The sequence below is a fragment of the Octodon degus genome, unplaced genomic scaffold (assembly GCF_000260255.1).
Source record: "Octodon degus isolate 3935 unplaced genomic scaffold, OctDeg1.0 scaffold00035, whole genome shotgun sequence".
Taxonomy (NCBI): domain Eukaryota; kingdom Metazoa; phylum Chordata; class Mammalia; order Rodentia; family Octodontidae; genus Octodon; species Octodon degus.
The window spans coordinates 6,988,435-6,994,355 of NW_004524611.1; positions in this window are offsets into that span (position 1 = coordinate 6,988,435).

The following is a 5,921-nucleotide window of genomic DNA, read 5'->3' on the forward strand; positions in this document are numbered from 1 at the left end:
GTCACAGTACAGAATGCTGACTCACTGGTTAGGTAAAGTTCCGAATGCGTTCATAGTTAATGAATTTCTAGGAAGATTTTTCAGTCTTAGGAATTTGTCAGTGTAAGGACTAATAATTGAAGACTTTTCTAGGCACTTGTGGAGGTGGACTTGTTTTATCAGTTGCAGCCACTTTCAGCTGATCCTCATTCTTGTGGAAAGGAACCAGGGTTCTGGCCTTCTGGAACTTTCATCTGCATATTCTGTCACTTCTTTGGGGTTGAGGAGAGGAGGAGGTGTTAATTATGTACTCAGCAGGAGGAAGTTTGCAAAAGTTACTTAGCTCACCTTAATCTCATATCTCCCTAGGGCCTCCATTGTGTTACTGTAGGTACCTAGCTTGTGATTCAGCAAGTGGTTTAGCAAGTGATGCCAAAGATGTGAAGGAATGAAGGAATTGAACTGGGGATATAGCTCAGTGGCACCAGCTTATGCCTGGCAAGTGCAAAATCCTGTGTTCAATTCCCAGTACCAGAGGGTGGGGAGGAGAGGAGAGAGCTATAGGAACAAAGAAAGGAAGTTTTGAATAAAAGAGGAGGTTTAGGGGAGTTTTATTGGAAATAGGAGTAGCTCCATTTCCCTAACATATTATCTTATTCATTTATTTATTTAGATACATTCATTTAGTTTTAGTCATTATCCTGCAGGTTAGACCATCCTTGGCTTGCTGAAGTATAATATTAAGAGTTTATTTAGTATGACATTTCTGCATTATTATTGTTGGGCTCTTGGTTTGTTGGTTTGGTGTAGTATGGGGAGTGGAACCTAGAGCCTCAAGGATGCTTAGGCAAGGTGTGAAAGCCTACACTGATCTACCTTTCCGGCCATACGTAGTAAGTAGTTTAATTACAGTAAAAACTTGACTTATGAATGAGTTCTGTTTCAGAAGAATGCATAAGTAGGCTTCATTTGTTTCTGACAAAGAGAATCTTATACAGTACAGCTGTGAAAGTTTGCACCTGAATGTTTGTAACCTGGAGACCTACTTACTATATTCATTTATTAATCATCTAAGACATTGACCATGGGCTAGCCTCAAACTTTGGATCTTCCTGCGCAGCCTCTGAGTAGCTAGGATTATAGGCCAACCACCCCACCATTACTTCTAGAATTTTTTTTTTAACCTAAACAAACCAAACTTAGTTTTTATCCATTTGGAAAGGCAAATTTTATTTTTACCTTTATTTTATTTTATCTTTATTTTCAAATGATACTTAGATTTGACTGTAGAATTATAGGTTGGTAGTTCATTGTTTTAGCTTTCTTTCATATTATTGGCATTGTCTTAACTGTTGCCACTTTGAACATGCCCCCCTCCTTTAAAGATGTCCTATTTTAAGGGCCAGGGAGATGGCTCAGTGGAATAAGCACTTCCCTGGCAAGCACAAGGGCCTGAGTTCAATCCCTGGTTCTGCAAAAAATAAAAAAAAATAAAGATGTCCTATTTTAGAGGATCACTACTAGCTCGAGCTGCATAGTGAGACACTGTACCAAATACATTAAAAAAAAAAAAAAGTCTGATTTTTTTGTTGTTGTTGCTTGCAAGGTTTTTGGATGGTTTTTTGTTTTTTGTTTTTGTACCAGGGATTGGATTTAGGACCTTGTGCTTGCTGGGCAGGTGCTTAGGGCACTGAGCTGTATCCCTGGCTTTTTGGTCTTTTTAGAGACAGGGTCTCATTACGCAGTTCAGGCTGGTCTACTTTGTAGACCAGGCTATCCTCAAACCTGCAGGGTTCTTCCTGCCATAGCTTCACCAGTGCTGTGATTACAGGCATGCACCATCATGCCTGAAGATCTAATATGATGTTCCTGAATGGGTTTTTCTTTATGTGCATCTTTGGGGTTTAGCACTTGTCTAGGAAAGTTTCAACCATTATCCGCCTCTTGAGGTACAGGTCATGACGAAGTGGAACCTTTCATCACAGGAGAGGGTGAGTTGGAGGTGAGAGGGTAGCTGAGTTGGTGATTCATCTCTAAGTTGGGGTGTTGAGAAGCTGAGTGGGTTAGGGAGGAGTGAGAGGTGCTGTGGGGTGAGCAGGTGAGGTGGTAGTGGGAGTAGTCAAGGCTTGGTCTAGTCTTACTGAAATTCACCCTTAAGAAGCAGTCCTGGAAGAGGGAGAGATATGGAAGCTATAAAAAGAGAGAGGGCTCTTTTGTTTTCTTGGCCCTGGCAAATGAGTATGAGACCAAAATGTTTGAATTTGAATGGGCTGCAAGGGGATTCATGTTGAAGAAGAGCTTAAAAAGGCAATTTTTTTTTTTTTTAAAGCTAAAAGCTGACCGATCAATGAGTTTCAGAGGATATAGCTCAGAGGTGTGGGAAAGGAGGGAGAGAGATGAGAAATTATATTTTAATGGAATGTATGGAGCAGGGAGATTTACATGGTGACCTTGACCTTCTGGCAGTGAAGGCACAGGGGATGGTGTGAGGCAGAATGAACTTGGTCCTGATGGGTGATGGGTGGTCAGATTTTCTATCTTGATTGCTACCTCTGCTCCTGCAGGTGTAGAAGGAGCACACTAACCAGCGCCTTCCTAAGGCTTTCACATACTGGGACTTAGATTCTTGTAGCAGTGGCGCCTGTAGTGTAGAATAGGTCACCTGGCCAGCATGGACTTCCCAGCAGGACTCAGTGGGTTCTGCTGTCTTCCTACCTGGGGCAGCAAGCCTAGAAAGAGCAGTTTCACAAAGGTCTTTAAGCTTTTGAGACTTAAAAACCCAGTACCAGACCCTGAACCACCATGAATGCAGCAAGTCACATTCCATCTGTGAGGCCTGTGGTGCACAATTGGCCACTTAGCAAATGAGTCTGCTCTCTGTTCCTTTGGGTATTCTGTCTTTACATCCTGTAACTACGTGGTCTTTATCAGTAGTGATGTCATACTGCTCAAATACAAGAATTGGACAACTTTTTCACCAAGGGCCAAATAGCAGATATCTTAGGGTTTGTGGGCTGTGTATCTTTGTCCCAGAAGCTCTACTGTACTGTTCCAGTGTGAAAAGAGCCAGAAACAATGAATGAGCATAGTTGTGTTCTACTTAAACTGTACCTTTGCAAAAAGTCAGTGGGGTAGTTTGGTCGTGAGTTGTAGTTTACCAGCCCCTGATAAAATAAAATCTCTAGAGTATTTGATTCACTGGAATCAATATCAGACTTTGACAATGTAACTTCATAGTACATTTTTATATGGTACATAATCTTCAGATTTAGTGAAAACTTGGCAGCCAGGAAATCAGCCACAGTCGTTTATATTTGTAGCCGACTCAAGGAAGCCTGTCGAGTACAATGGGAAGACAGCTGTAGATATGGCCTGACGGGAGTTGGTATGGAGAAGCTAGGAGCAGGACTTCTGTAGGTGGTCCTAAGCTGGAGGCAAAGCAAAAAATGGGGAAAGCTAGCTGGCAGTTATTATCAAGTTGTGGCCATCCTGTGTAGTTTGACTCTCTGACCTGTTTGCTGCAGAGTGTGTGAAATAGTGTTCTGTTCAAATAAGGTTTGGCCATTGTTCATTGTGTACTCAGCCTCTCACTTGGGATTTTCTGTGCAGTCATGTCTCAAATACAATTTTATTTTTTCCTTGCTAACTTGTGTGCTTTTCTCTTCATTTGCACCATTGGCTAGGTCTTAGAATGAATAGAGGTGGAGAGAGCGCACTTGCTTGCTTTGTTCCTAACTGAGGGAAAAAGCATTTAAGTCTTTATCCACTGTCTGAGGTTAACTGCAGCATCTGTTTTAGATCACCATATCAGATCAAAGAAAATCCCTTCTGTTCTTGTTTGCTGTTTTTCTTAAATCACGGACAGGTGGATAATGAATTATACTGGTAGATTTTTGTTTTGCTTTTTATTTTATTTATTTAAAATTTATTTAAAATTTATTTATTTATTTATTTAGTGTGTGTGTGTGTGTGTGGCCAGTTCAGCCCACCAGGGGGGCGGGGCTGGCTGGCATGTAGTGCTGGGGATTGAACCCCGGTCCCTGTGCTGTGCTTTTTGCTTAGCTTAGCTTGTTCTAAGTAGGTGCTTTAGACCACTGAGCCATCTCACCAGCCCTGTTTTGCTTTTTAAAAATGTATCTGTACATGATATAATGTGTTTTGTTTTTAGGGTTTTTTGTTTTGGTTTTTGTTTTTGAGAGAAAAGGTGTTTAGTATGTAGTGCAGGCTGGCTTTATATTCGCTTATGTCGCCCAGGCTGGCCTCAAACTCATGGTGGTCTTCCTGCCTCAATCTCCCGAGTGCTGAGATTACAGCTGTGCACCACCACACCTGGCTGACTGATTAGAGTTTTGTGTGGGGGGGGGTTGTGTGTGGAACCAGGGATTGAACTCAGACCCTTGCGCTTGCCAGGGAAGTGCTTATTCCACTGAGCCATCTCCCTGGCTCCTAATAAAGAGTTTTGATTGTGAAACCAGTGTTACATTCCCAGAAATGATCTATCATGATATATTATCATCATTGTACATTGCTGAATTTGATTTATAATGTTCCGTTTAGGATTTTAATTTGTTTTCATGATTGATATGGATATATACTGGTCTTTCTATTTGTTTTGGGTTTTTTTCTCACAATGCTTTTATCTGATTTTGATGAGGATAATACTAATCTTACAAAATGAATTGAGAAGTGTCCCCTTCTCTTCTGGTTTGTGGAATGAATTGCACAAAATTGATATTATTTCTCATGTATTTAGTAGAATTGGTCTGTGAAACCAAATCATCTGGGCCTGGAGTTTTCTTTAAAAATTTTATTATTATTATTATTATTATTATTATTTTGTATTTTAGGGAAGGGTCTACAGGGTGTTCAGGGTCTCATGACTAGATTGGACTCATAGTGATCCATGTGTTTACAGCCTGTCAAGAGCTGGGATTGGGCCGGGGAGATGGCTCAGTGGATTAAGTGCTTCCCTGGCAAGCGCAAGGGTCTGAGTTCAATCCCCGGTTCAAAAAAAAAAAAAAAAGAGCTGGGATTACAGGTGCCTACCACCATGCCCAGTCTCAGTTGCTGTGTCAGCGCACCCTGAGGATGGGGCCAGCACTGCAGGCCCAGAGATCAAATCCCCGGCCCCTTAATCTGCTGAGCTATTTGGCCAGCCCACTAATGTAAGCTTTTTATTACTATAAATTTTCCTCTAAATAGCACCTCAGGTTTGTATCATCACCAGTTATGAGAAATTGCTTCATTTGGTTTTAAATATTTTCTAATTTCTTTCTAACTTCTTTGGTGTGTGTGCGTGCTGGGAAATCAACTCAGAACTTTCACCCTGAGCAAATAACTCTACTCTTTGAGACAGTAGCTTGTTAAATTGCCTCAGGTGGACTCAGTCTTGTGTTCCTCCTGCCTCAGCCTCCCGGAGTGCTAATGACCAGCTAGCAATCAGTGGTTTTTTAAAAAATATTTAAGCTTTTAAAACTGATCCATTAAAACATAACTCATGATATTTAAGCACATTTATGCATTGTATGTTTAAATCAGAGTAAATATACTTCCTTAAGCATGATTTTTTTTTACAAGTATGTTGTTTAATCTCAAAATAGTTGAAATAATTAGACATTTTCCAGGTAACTTCCTGTTACTGATTTGCAGTTAATTTTTTTATTATGGTTAGAAGATAGGCTTTATGTGGTATCAGTTATTTTAAAATTTGCTGAAGTTAGGGGTAAGGTAGAGCTCAGAGGTAGAATACATGCTTAGCATGTGCAAGACACTGGATTCAATCCCTAGTACCCTTCACACACAAGTTTTTTGTTAAATTTTGTTTATAATATATTTATGTGTTGTTTGCCAGATGGTCTGTCTTGGAGAGTGTTCCATGTGTCTTTTAGAAGGATATGTGTGCTGCTGTTGTTGAATGGAGTGTTCTTTTTTTTTTTAAATTG